Source organism: Oculina patagonica, chromosome 7, assembly GCF_052425735.1.
Source record: "Oculina patagonica isolate OP01 chromosome 7, crgOcupat, whole genome shotgun sequence".
NCBI classification, from domain to species: domain Eukaryota; kingdom Metazoa; phylum Cnidaria; class Anthozoa; order Scleractinia; family Oculinidae; genus Oculina; species Oculina patagonica.
The window spans coordinates 27,978,611-27,992,706 of NC_135764.1; the positions used below are offsets into that span (position 1 = coordinate 27,978,611).

The window sequence follows — 14,096 nt, forward strand, 5'->3', positions numbered from 1 at the left end:
TTATTATTTCTACATACCACTTTTATGCAGGCCATTTCCGCGCGTTTCCTCTCGTTTCTCTCGAGCCAGGTGGAGCGGGCCCTGAACCAAAGAGTACACGTCAGTCACGTGATCACTCACTGCACGTCTTCCTCGGCCACTTGATGGACATTTCTTTGCGCACTGGGAGTCTGGGTTGGTTGCGTTGCACACAATCACGTGACAGTGAACGAACACAAATGGATGGTCAGCAATGAACTTGAAGGCTTCCAGGCTAAACCGCTGTGCACTGACTGAGGGCGCAGAATAGTACTTCACAGTGATGTCGTTTGGGCAACTGACAGATAAATAAAACAGTTTCGGGCTATTCTCTAGTCCACACTTACTATGTCACGGATTTTACCAGCTTTTTGAATAGCCAAAATTTATATTTGTGTCGCAGGAAACTTTAAAATAATAGTGCATTTTTATTAAAAATTGCTATATTAGGGCACTAAAATGTTAACGAGCATCTTGGGCTCCTGCTGCGGATGGAAACGGATTTAGGCTTGTACCGAAAGTGCTAGCACTTTTTTGGCATTATTTGGCTTCGCAAGCATTTTTTTTTACATTTTATCCAAAAAAGCACTGCTAGCATTATTTTGGATTTTCGACTAATTATTTGTATAATTTTGTGTTAAAAAGCACAATCTGACTTCATTTATGGCGTCCAAAGATGCATTATGCCCTCATTTTAGTCAAAGGAGCCGAGGAGGCCTGGGGAATAGGTTTGATCGGTTTGATACGTCAGTGATTGCCTTCTAGAAACCCAGTCCATCACACTCCTTCCAAGATGACGTCATCCACGTTGTCATCAAGGAACAATTTAAGTCAGCCAGCCAAGGCAGAGATAGCTCGAGAGCGTACCTTGACATCAAACATTGATCGTTATATTTTATTGTTGAAAAATCTAACTGAAAATCTGAAAAATGTAATTTTCTATGTTTAAAAAAATCGGAAAAAGTGAGCATTATCATAAAACCCACGAGCACTTTTTTAAAAAAATTAGCATTATTTTAGCACTTTTTGGGCAAAAAACGAGCACTTCTTTTAGCATTTTTAAATGCATTAAAATACTTTTTTACGAGCACTTTCGGTACAAGCCTAAACGGATTGCAATTGAAAAAGTTAGGCTAACGATTTCAAGTTGTTTCCGCGCGTCAGCAAAAAATCGATATCTATAGCCATAGGTTGATTTCTATCCGCAAATTAAGGTTATATCTTCCTTTAGATGTTCAAAGATGTTTTTGTATGGGTTTAGTTCCCTACCACTAATTTCAGAACCGATTAGACCGATCAATCTGTGAATTCCCAGTGGCATAGGAGTTTGTTCGTAGCACGAGTCAAGTTCGAGCCCGAGTCATGTTCGAGTCACGGATCAAGTTCGAGTCAAGTTAATTTTCTCTTTTTTCTTTTAGTCTTTTGGTTTTAATTGCTGGTGAAAAAAATGTATCAGTGGTACAAGTCTGAAGAACAGCAAGATTTGATTTGACTCCTTTTTACGGCCGGTTGCGAGAGTTCATTCCTGCATTGGTTCGCGGCTGCGGCTTTTGAAAGAAGAAATATTCCTTGACATCCATTTATTTTCCCTACACATTTCTATCTGTATTAATTACACACAACTGAGGTAAAGGTTCCACTCAACGACACAAAAATCATATTTAAAAAACGCTAATCAAGGGAATTTGAACGTCGTCTGCAAGAGCGAACATAAGCGGCCGCCGATACCAATAGGCGTGAACAGTTTGAATTTGCACAACGTTACCCATGGCGAAGCGGATCACTCTTTTTTACAATTTGCTATTATTGATTTATTCGCAAACAATTGAAAGGCATTAGTAAGCCCGAAGTTATTCTAAATCGGTTGAAAATAATTTTGAGCCGAAAAAATATTTGTATTCCAAATGGGTGACAAAATGATTCAATTCTTGAAATCGAGTCGTGCGTCGCTTTTCGAATCAACGATATTCGAAAATAGAACGCGATGACAATTTTGCGTGAAGGAAAAAATATATATCTACAGTCGCCCAAGACAAGCCATCAAGCTAAGAAACTGCTCGTAAAAGCGTATTGAAAAGTTATAAAAACAAAGAGTTGAATGACAAAGGGAGGAATACCAATAGTTTAAAGCTTATGTTGTTTCAAAATGCAAAATGAAATCTTTCCGATCGCGTCTGCAGTAATTAAAAAAACTGCATTGTATATCAAACCTAAGTGCTGATATTTATTATAGTCAAACGATGTTTTTGAAAAAAAAGTGAAAAAATTCTTCGACTCGAACTTGACTGGTGACTCGAACTTTACTCGGGCTGGAACTTGACTCGCGCTACAAACAAACTCAAATCTTCCGACGGCGCTGGAAGTTCATCGGCCACATCCTCAGAATGGATCCGAGCAAACATCCCAAGACGGCATTAACATGGGCCCCAGAGGGAAGGCGAAGTCGTGGCAGACCGAGGGAGACTTGGCGAAGGACTGCCGAAAGAGAAAGAGCAGCTTTGGGTTTCGGCTCGTGGAACGAGGCAGCGGTGGCTGCCCGCGACCGTGCAGCATGGCGGAGGAAAATGTCCGGCCCTTTGCCCACTTAGGACTTTGGCAATAAGTCAAGACAAACACACTCGGTGGCATAGCTCCTTAAGTTCGAGCAGTTTTTGATTACAAGTTGACAAAAAAAAAGCTACAGGCAGTCATTTGCATAATGACTTCACGAATAACCTGATTCAGTCTACATGTTTTTTGTTTTAAAAAAAAAGCTACTGACTGGATAATTAAGTGTATATACAACCCTGGTGAACCCTGGTACGGTTCTTGTGAATTTTTCAAAACCTACAATACTTGCAACAAATAATTTTTTGCATACCCTTTTCTAATAAACTCGTACTTCAAGGAATTCTTTTGGTCCTGAGTGGGCGTGGCATTACATCTATCTGCTATGATTGACAGCTGTTTGTCACCTGATGTCACTGATACCTCAAAGAACAGAAGTTTGCGCAGCACCACAGCAACAGTAAGGACTCGCGAATCTCTTGTCAGGAAACATATTTAGAGAGAGTGTAAAGTTTCCTTTGCCTTCATCGCTAAACACAAGTTTTCTGTTACTTGGGTTTCCAACCAACGGATGATACCACGCCATATTTGGAGTAGAAACAGCTGAACTTTATTTCTATTTCACGTACGCGTGTCACGACATTCTCAGCAGCCACAGGGATTTGCAAGACTGTGTTGGAGTAAACGATAGCTGTTGGTGTGTGCCTGCGTGTTGTGTTACAGCCGGTCAGCGGAGTTGTTAGAAAGAAGTGAGAGCTGGTTTCTTCAGCTTTGCATGTGGTGTCCAGGAGCCGAAGATGCTCACGGTCAGTACCACGGAGCAGAGACTTGGGAATGATTATGGTCATATTGTCTCTGTTGCACTGAACATCAACACCTGGAGCTAAAAAATAAATGTAGTATTAAAAAAGTAATTAAGCTAGAGTCAGTAGTGCCAAAAAGGAACCTGGTTAACAATGTCAAGTTGGTTTAATACACTGCTCTGTGATACCATCTTAGAAACCGTGCAAGTTGATAATAAGGCATATATGCCCGTAATGTTTTCCTTTTATGATTATTATATCACTAAGTATAATTATGGTCCAGTAGTACAGTTACTAAAAATTTAAAGGAACTGAAAGTGAATATTTTCGAGGAGAATGATAATCGCTAATGTGTTGTGTAATTGTTAATTCAATACTTACCGTGACATGTCTTGTTATCTAATGATAAGCTTAGTTTCGGGTGTGGACATTCACATTTGTAGCCTCCTGCAGTGTTAACACACTTGTGACTGCAGCCTCCAGTTGACACAGCACACTCGTCAACATCTGAAAGAAAAATCAGAATTGGCTGTGTGACACTACAGTCAAGATTGACTAGCTAGATATTGGTAGATTAGTATATTAATCTCTAGAAAAAATCACGATATCTAATAGTTGACCCACCAGTGCATGAGACTGACTTAGCACTGTCCGTCCACTGACCATTTGCACCGCACTGCTTATAAGAGGGACCTTGTAGTTGGTATCCCTGTGGGCATGAGAACGAGCATGTCGTGTTGATTTTCATCTGTGACGTCACGCAGCTGCCAGGAGACGTTTTTACAAGGCGGCCAGCTGTCAAAACCGAACACGTTGCAACTGAAATTGAAAAAATAGATCATAATCAAACATCAATAAACAATTCGGATCGTAGAAGAATTGTTTAAACTAATTTACTCAACGCTTCAGTAAAACCAAATTTGAGTCGATATGCATGTTGAAATTTTGAAGTTATCTATAATAACTGGTGCTTTTCCTCGTCAGTCGGGAGGGCGGGGGAAGGGGGTTGGTAGGGCATGTGCTCCTGACGTCACTACATGGCTGGGACTCATAAATCATATCGCTCTATAGATAACGTCAGGGACGATGCTTCTAGGGCGATTTCAATGCGGAATGCGGGTCTTCTTTTTTTATTGAGCAAGACACAAGTGTTTGTGTGTACATAAGAATAAAACAGGCCCACCAAGAGGGTCTTAATAGGGTGGTGGCTTTTACGGTAAACGGTCAAAACTTTGGTCTTTTTGCGGCTAATGGTTAGTTTCTTCTTCTTTTGTTAAAAATTATTATCTATTGTTTTATAAAGTTAATAATTATTTTCAATTGTTGTATTGAGAAGCTGTATTTTTCCTCGACTTTTATCCTGGCCTTTTATCTTTCTATGGGCTTTTCCTCTCCAGCGTGATATATACCAATTATAGCTTTCAATATAACCATAATCAACTCCTACATGAAGAAACTGAACAGGGTCTAAAAATTAGTTAGAACTACAGTCAGAGCTGTCAAAACGTCTTTCAACTTGCGCAACGACACAATCGGCAGACACTTCTGACCCTTCCGGTTTGCCAAGACACATGAGGACATAACAGTCTTGACAAAGAGATCTAGAAACGTTAACTTTCGTGGCTAATTTTTTACGGTAAACAAGTTTTAATGGCTAACGGTTAATTAACATTTTGTGGCTGTTTTACGGCTAACGGCTAACCCCATTGAGACCCTCAAGCAATCATACCTTTACAGCTGACTGTGTTGACTTGTCCGCTCCAGGCTCCACCTCGTCCGCACTGAGTAGATGAAGGACCGCTGAGTTGGTGTCCACGGGCGCAAGAAAAAGAACAAGTTGATCCATACTTTTGATTGGACGAATGACAGTGAGAAGGAGAAACACTCACGCCACTCCCCAGAGAAAGCTTTTGGCACCAGTTGGCTAACAACAATAAAAGTCAGAGAAATTAACGTAATTAAAGTTTTTAGGTAAAAATCAAGGAGAATAATATAATTTAAAATAAAAGAAAAATGTAAGAAATTTGTGGCCATCTACAAATTAGCTGTAATTATGCAACATACATATCAATTGATATATTTACATGGAAACATCCTTCTTAAGTAGTGGGAGGCGCGGTGGCCTAATGGTTAGCACGCTCGACTCCGAGTCGAACGGCTCGGGTTCGTGGCCTGGCCGGGGCGCTGCGTTGTGTTCTTGGGCAAGATACCTTACTCTCACAGTGCCTCTCTCCTCCCAAGTGTATAAATGGGTACCGGTGGCGAATTTTCTGCTGGGGGGTAACCCTGCGATGGACTAGCATCCCATCCAGGGGGGAGTAGCAATACTCCTAGTCGCTTAATGCTACTGAAACCGGGCTAAGCTCCGGCTGTATGGGCCTCATGGCTCGGAGACAGACTTTACCTTACCTTACCTATCCTTCTTAAGTGAGGTCGAAGACTATTTATGGCGATGTTTTCAATATTGACCACCTCCTCACTTTTTGACTACGGATCCAGCCATAATGCACTTGAGCCTTCGTCATATTTTAAGAGGTAGCGGAAACCGTGAATGCATCGATTGATTAGTTTGAATTTCTTTTGAAAGTCCAAGAGCTGTAATTGCTAAACTGAATATTTGAAAGCTCGTTTTACGACGGAGAAGGGTGAATATTCAACCCATTAAAGGTTTTGATAATAATTATGTAACATGATGTTTTCTGACTACTTACCACTGGTTTCGCAAACGTGAGACAAATTGTCACTATTACACGCCAAGTCGTTCCATGTCCATCCATATGACTTAGATTGCATTTGTGCACAATCCTCATTTCCCCCAGCATTGTTAGGTTCTCCGCTATACCAATTAGTGTAAGTTGGACGTGATCCGTCAACCCACATCCAGCGAGACTTGTCTTTAGGATCCCTGTACAAACCAATATATGGCCACTGGCCACCTGTTATATTTTGGCCAACTGCTTGGTTTTCAGCTTGTGAATTTATCACGACGAGGTTGGATCCGAGTGCTTCACAGGCGGATTTTGCTGCATTCCAGGTCAGTCCTTTGGAAAAGAACTTGTAGCAGGAACTTTGCAAATGAATCCAGCCGTTTGGACATACACCTAAAATAGTGGATAACCGCAAAAAGAATGTTCAATATCGATTCTTTCGCCATAGCAGGATACTTCTTGAGTGAGGCATGAACTGACCCTCCCATCACCTTGCTTTAAGTCGATCGCTGAATTTTCGTTTTTATCATGTTTATTTTACGATTAAGTTTTTTGATGTCCTCGGAATCAAGACTATTACTTGATACCGGTCGGCATTCTCTGCTGAATGAGCCAAGAGAGGGTAATTTGAGTTTCTCTTTAAATCATGGGCCAGTTTACGCGACGGCCACGTGTAAGGCTGGTACATCACGTGTGTGAAGCGCGCGTAAAAATGACTGGCAAACTATCGTTTTCTTTCGAAACCTGCGTGTCGCCCTCGTGCTTTATTATACTCGCGCGTCAAACGCGCAATTATCAATAAACTGTTCTGTCCCATTCAAATCTGACGACCAAATTGGAGCAAGTCTAGCACTCCTCTGAAAGTAATTTTGGAAACTAAATACAAAGCAAATCGATTTCTATTTTTTTTTTCACGACCAATTCGGATGCTGCAACTCTAGCTGATGATCCTCAATGCTGAACTCTGTCAAGTTAAGACTCTCGTTATCAGCACAGGGCCATAAGTTTTATTATGTACCTCTCGTTTTTTCATCAATTAACTCGAGCTCGTCTTGCTGGTCAGACACCTAATTTGTTATTTGTTTTGACGTCTTGAAGATTGCTTTTACGCGTTCTCAAGCGGGTTTTCAAGTTATCAATAAAAGTGATACCAGATACCCGATTGAAGATTGTTCACAACTGCAACAAGCGAACACTGATGCCAGAAAAGGTGGATTTGTCTATCTCATAATTCCTGTGCCTTGTTACATGCCGATCTCGTAATGCATTTACAATTTGCCGCGAAATAACCGAATAAAACAATTGCAAGTTCCTGACCCTAATTTTAATAGTATATCTTGAAGAATTTAAATAAATAGATTTTTAATCTTAGGTTAATTTTGATCATTTGTTTAAAAATCCTGGACTAAGTATGTTTAGTGGATTTCGGCGCTATATAAATACTTTTATTTATTTATTTATTTTTATTTCTAAAATCTCTCTTTCGTTTGGGTCCTTTTTTCACTGCCCTGAATATCTACTTCTAAAACAAGGAAGGAAAATAACTTCCCTAATATCAAACAGTTATCTAACAACCTATGGCCACACACACACAAAAAAACAGTTATTGTAGTTATTGTCAATGCTTCACTATTGTCTGCGTTTACGGGGCTATGTCACGCAATTTTAGGCAATTTCAGCACTGAACAAATGGTGATAGAATTTACTGAAATATCACAATAACGACTTATAATTAAAAATGTAGAAAATCCTCAAAAGAACATAGCCCCTTTAAATTGATTTTCTTGATAAGAATGTCTTTTATAAATTAACTATGCGAGTTAATTACTGATACAAAAGTACATTTTCCCCACTAAGAACTAAGACATTAACAGGTTAAGATAAGATTTACTTACTAGTTTGGGACGAGGGAACTGGAAAACAGGCGATGGAGACCAGGAAAAGAAGCAACATCGCGGTCTTGTTAGTCTAAGGGATAATAAAAATACATAATAATTCAGAAGTCCATAAACTGTGTACCAATGTCATAAATGCTTGTACCATTCGCATAGTCGTAATAGCGAAGGCTGAGGTATCCTGTTTTTTTTTTTTTGTCAGCGTAATAAGACGATTCCACTTTAACTAAGAATGCCTCAAACTGATATCTTGATGTCTTGTTATTGATGTTTTGTTCGTGATTTTCTCGACATCCGCTCTTGCTGATTTGGAGATGAAGGGAAAGTCAATGTTGAAGCACCGCCTTGTTCCTTTTGCGCTTTCTGTTGCTTAAACTGATATGGCTATTCGCTTAAGAAAAATGGGAAGTAAATAGTAGCACGTCACGAACACACTGTCATTATAACCTTTATACATCCTTGCTCCTTCTAAATTAAACGCTACTTATTAGAAGTGTGTGTGTGTGTTGCTTTGGCTGAGCTCTGTTTGCTGGGACAAAACAAAACTTCCCATTTTGGGATCTTTCGGCCACATGTGTGGCCGTTTATTTACATAACAGTGACTGAAAGATCACATTACAAAAACACAAAAATATCTACCCAGCAAAGGTGATGGGAAAACCGCCATACCACTGATAAGACATGTAACGAAAGATAATTCACCACGCTTGCCTTGATGCTATATAAAGACACATGAAGAATATCCCGTATTACCGGAAGTAACGTAACACCCAGAACGAAAGTTGCATAAAATTATTTATTTTTAAAAATAAAAAGCATTCATTGACGGAAGTAAGTAACTATTTACTAAGAACTTGAACTTCACGATATTTATTGACACGTGAACTTTCCTTACATAAAGTTTCCAACTTACTTGAGCTATAGGCGTCTATCGCTACAAAGCGAAGAAAGATACAGTCGAAACTTCGGTAGCCGACACCTCTCTAAAGAGGACAATTACTCAGGGTACCAGCCTCAGTACACTCACAGCATGTCTCGTCACCAGGGCCTGGGTATCAGATGACTTGATAAAGAACTGCATGGCTTGCAAGACAAGGTTTTCATTGGTGAACAGGATGGTACTGTAACTGAAGTGGCGTATGATGCATCTTTTTTGGTTTCTTATTAATTCCTTGATATTTTTCTATTTTAGAAAATTTAAGGAGGCTCGATGCGTCTTTTTTTAACCCCAGGGTTTGTGTTTGTATAAATGTTCTCGCGGAAGTCAATCTCGATTTTTGTCAAACTACGCCATAATGATCACAGATGACCATACCTTTATTTTTACTGGTTTCTTAGCAACAACGGTTACAATGGCAACGATTGTCGTATTCTTTTGTTTTTAAACAAGCCAGATTACCTAGAAATCTAGTCTAACACCTTGAATCCATTTCTTAAGATGTCAAAGTTTAGCAGATTGACTACCTGTAGACAAATTAAAAAAATATATACCTGTAAAAGCGTTTTTAAGTAAATCATGAATGAAGTTTTGCGTAAGATTTTGTGGTTTCCCACAATTAACAGTCAATATTCTGCAACAAATAAAACCAATTACTACATCTTTTATGTTAACAGATCCTTGATGATGATAAATATTTTTTAAGATAAAAGGAGTCTGCGAACGGCTACGATTTTAAAATATTCAAGTTTTTAGAACTGCGCTCAGCCATCTCGAAACAATATCAATGTGCCTAACTCACATTCAACGGGATATTTCTGAAACGTTCTTACAGTTTTTTTTTTAAAGAAGTGGTCAGCAACAAGAATAATGGTTGTGCTTTATATTGTAGTCGAAATTGATAGCACAAAACTATTACAAGCATTCCTATGCTTGTAACATTCCTTTGCTTGCCAATCGAGTAAATACGGTAATGACCAAAATCACTTTTGGTGGTTAAACGAAATTATTGTCGAACCACTCCTTACGAACACCTCTCTATTACGGCAATGTCCGATGTCCCGACAAAATTCTTACATATTTTTCTTCAGAAATAACCTCTATTATATGCATGGATCCTCTCTAATACTGACAACGAAGCAAATTCATATAAACTTAACCTTTTTATTAAGGACTCCGGTGATCAGGCGATAATAGTTTGTGTATGTAATACAATTCCCCCCCCCCCCTCCCCCCCCTGTGATTACCAAAAAACCCAACGCTTTATTAACCTTAGAAGTTTTCGGAATTGTGCTTAATGTTTAATTTTTACATGCAGAATTTCGTTGCCCGTAAATAATTTCGTTTGAAACAGTGATCCGTATACAGAACATGTAGCTAACATGTACCATGTAGTACTCTACTGATAGACAATGTGTCTCAATACTGCATTAAGATGCAGTTAAAAGACGAGTGTGGGCCTCATTTTGGTTACTGAAAACTTCAAGCTGTCAGTGGGGTCATGAAAGAGACGCCATAGTGGAGACCTCTAAAATACAGACCGGGTTGGCATCATAACTATGATTTTAGAGTCCGTATGAATCATAGCAATGATTCCAGAAATGATTTAAACAAACCGGTTGGCATCAAAACTATAATTTTACAGGCGTATGAATCATAGTTATGATTTCAGAAATGATTTAAACAAACCGGTTGGCATCATTGCTATGATTTTACAGGCGTATGAATCATAGTTATGATTTCAGAAATGATTTAAACAAACCGGTTGGCATCATTGCTATGATTTTACAAGCGTATGAATCATAGTTATGATTCCAGAAATGATTTAAACAAACCGGTTGACATCATAACTATGATTTACAGTCATATGAATCATAGCCATGATTCTAGAAATGATTTAAACAAACCAGTTGGCATCATAACTATGATTTTACAAGCGTATGAATCATAGTTATGATTCCAGAAATGATTTAAACAAACCGGTTGGCATCATAACTATGATTTTACAGGCGTATGAATTATAGTTATGATTCCAGAAATGATTTAAACAAACCGGTTGGCATCATTGCTATGATTTTACAGGCGTATGAATCATAGTTATGATTCCAGAAATGATTTAAACAAACCGGTTGACATCATAACTATGATTTACAGTCGTATGAATCATAGCCATGATTCTAGAAATGATTTAAACAAACCAGTTGACATCATTGCTATGATTTACAGTTATACGAATCATAGTCATGATTCCAAACATGATTTTAACAGACCGGTTAGCATCATAACTATGATTTACAGTCGTATGAATCATAGTTATGATTCCAGACATGATTTTTACACATCTCTTAACATCATAGTGATGATTTTGATACGAGGAGGTGAAGCTTTGGCTGTTGTATTATTTTCGAACGGGCACACTGAAAGAAGATAAATTAAGAACAAAATATGTAATGTTTCACACTAAGTTAGTACTTCTTGTTTTCTTGTGCTATTTCGGTATGGTACTTACCTGGATATGTCTTGTTATCTGATGATAAGTTCAGTTCTGGGTCTGGACATTCACATTTGTAGTCTCCTGCAGTATTAACACACTTGTGACTGCAGCCTCCATTAGCCACCGCGCACTCGTCAATATCTGAAAGAAAGACTTTATTTGTGTTTGTTTTTGTTTGTTTATTTGTTTGTTTGTTTGTTTGTTTGTTTTTTATCTCGAAACAATAAGTAGTATACAGAGTAGTGGTTCTGAGGCGGGTGGATCGTGCGGATTCGCATTGCAGAGAGGTAATAGATAGTAATAGATTAATATAGGCCATGCATTGTGACGTCAGTGTGGGAAACAATAAGTTCTTTTTCATTTTTTTTCGCAATCACTGAACTATTCAGGTTTAATTATGCAAACTTCTTATGGCATAAATTATCTACTGCAGACGTCATTGTTATCGAGCAATGGCTTTATACTCAGTGGGTTGAGTGAACTCAATACAAAAGGCAACAATTTCGCTTGAACACTTAATTCTAAGCAAAAACGTTTACATTTCTGTCTCCTCTTCCACCACCACAATTCTATTGTTTACCTCCTTCACCACAATTCTATTGTTTACCTCCTTCTCCACAATTCTATTGTTTACCTCCTTCACCACAATTCTATTGTTTACCTCCTTCTCCACAATTCTATTGTTTACCTCCTTCACCACAATTCTATTGTTTACCTCCTTCACCACAATTCTATTGTTTACCTCCTTCTCCACAATTCTTCTACACTGACGTCAGAATGCATGCTCTATTGATCTATTATTATCTATTATCTTTCTCCGATGCGAATGCGCATGATCCACCCGCCTCAAAACGCCGCTAGTACTCAGTATAATACCACAATTTAATATACAATCTTCGTTCGCTGTCCAAAATCCACGCGCGCAATTGGTTAAAATAGATCACGTGATTTTGCTTTACCTGTCGTCAGCAAACTCCGACAGTGCAGTATTGACAATAATGCACAAAAATCGTGCATTATTGAAAGTGTCTTCAGCTTCAATGCTTGCAGAAGTGAAAGAAAAATATATTCCTCAAATAATCAACGATCCAATACCAAACAAAATCGAAGAAGATAACAACTTGAAGCGCTTTCATGTTCAAAGGTAAACTGCAGCTTAATTAATACATTTTTGTGTGCGATTGACTTGCTTGTTGCTTGATTGTGAAGGCCATCGACTTGCTTTAAACAAGCTTCTCGCTGACTGTATTTATGAACGACCACAGCTGATGAACGATTTTATGAACCATTGTAAGCTTTATTTCTGACATTTCTGCACGGCTTATTTGTGATTTTTATATTATTGATCTAATCCCGTGTAATTATGTAGCTTATGTACTACTACACTTCTTATTTTTAAACATTGTTGTTTGAAGTTCGTTTAGTCGATGATCTCTTGCAGTGTACTCAGATTGTATATTAAAAGGGTTAGAGTCTGTCCGTTCGTGTTTTGTTGACAAATACACGCACTTGCTGGCCTCACAATGAACTCGAAATTTCAATACTGCACGAGGCGGAGCCGAGTGCAGTATTGAAAATTTCTCGTTCATTGTGCGGCCAGCAAGTGCGTGTATTTGTCAACAAAACACTCACAACAGTCTCTAACCCATAAATAATGTACAGTGTGCGTGCTCAAAACGAAAACCCTGGTTCGTTTGGTTTGTTATACGTTCAATTTTCATTAGTTTGGTCGGATGTAACTAATTATCCGTAGTGTTTCAGTAAGACAACCAAAACAAAATAAATTGTGCAAACTGGTTTTTCCGCCAATTTCTTATAATAATGACAGTAAAAACATCACCTTTGTAGGAAAAATATAATCTGGTGTTCCTAAATATCCGAGCGAATTGATGTTAAGTTCGAGACTCCAAAAAAATAAGACTTTGTGTTCGACTGACAAAAACCAATCGGAGAAGAGAATTCTTAACCGACAAATGCATAGTATGGCTTATTATCCAACTCTGCCTCGTAGAGTACAAAAAACGCGCGAAACGAGTACGAGTACAAATACCTCACGATATTTGTACTCGTCTCGCCCCCCCTCCCCCCTACAGCGCGAAAGATGAAAAACGTGGCAAGTCAGAATTTTGGGGAAAGGAACCGTTGGATAATAAATCTTGTCATATTTTGACTCGCCCTTCGGGCTCGCCAAAATACTGCATGACTTGTTAAAATGTCTAATAAGATATATTTATAATCCAACTTTATCTGGTAAAGTACAAACAACGCGCTGATAGAGAACAAATATCTCATTTTATTATTCAACAAATGCGCGCACTGCCCATAAATGGTCAAAATGGTAACGATATCTGTCATCCGTACATAACAGATATCCTGCGATATACGTAAGTTGCGAAGATTCGTCCGAAGTCTTGTAAAGCGCTGCATAATGACAGTTTTTCTAGCTGCAAAATGTGTTTCGTTTACAATTTGTTGAATAATAAAACAATTATCCTGCTCAATCTTGCGGAATATCGTCTGATTTTAGCCTACGGCCTCGTCGGCTAAGTATCAGGCGATATTCCGCGCGATTTTGCAGGATAATTGTTAATTATTTGCACTCCACAACACCAGTTTAACAGGTTCCAAGTAGTCCTCTTATTCCTCCTGACCGCGCGAATGATTCAAAAACGGCGGCAAGTCAGCATTTTGGGA

At 38.6% G+C, this 14,096-nt stretch overlaps 1 protein-coding gene and 1 pseudogene across 3 annotated transcripts in view; both read right to left on the reverse strand.

Annotated features, from left to right (window-relative positions):
- The window catches only part of LOC144660589 (pancreatic secretory granule membrane major glycoprotein GP2-like), an 82,067-nt gene that overhangs the window by 40,675 nt on the left and 27,296 nt on the right, over positions 1 to 14,096 (reverse strand). The gene's annotated exons all lie outside the window — the stretch shown is intronic.
- LOC144660583 (uncharacterized) overlaps positions 1 to 14,096 on the reverse strand; it is a 98,495-nt pseudogene that overhangs the window by 1,595 nt on the left and 82,804 nt on the right. The window contains exons 11-12 of the transcript XR_013572116.1: positions 2,879 to 3,448; positions 18 to 316 (exon numbers count right to left, since the gene is read on the reverse strand). The product of XR_013572116.1 is annotated as an uncharacterized LOC144660583 (transcript). The remainder of the gene's footprint in view (positions 1 to 17; positions 317 to 2,878; positions 3,449 to 14,096) is intronic.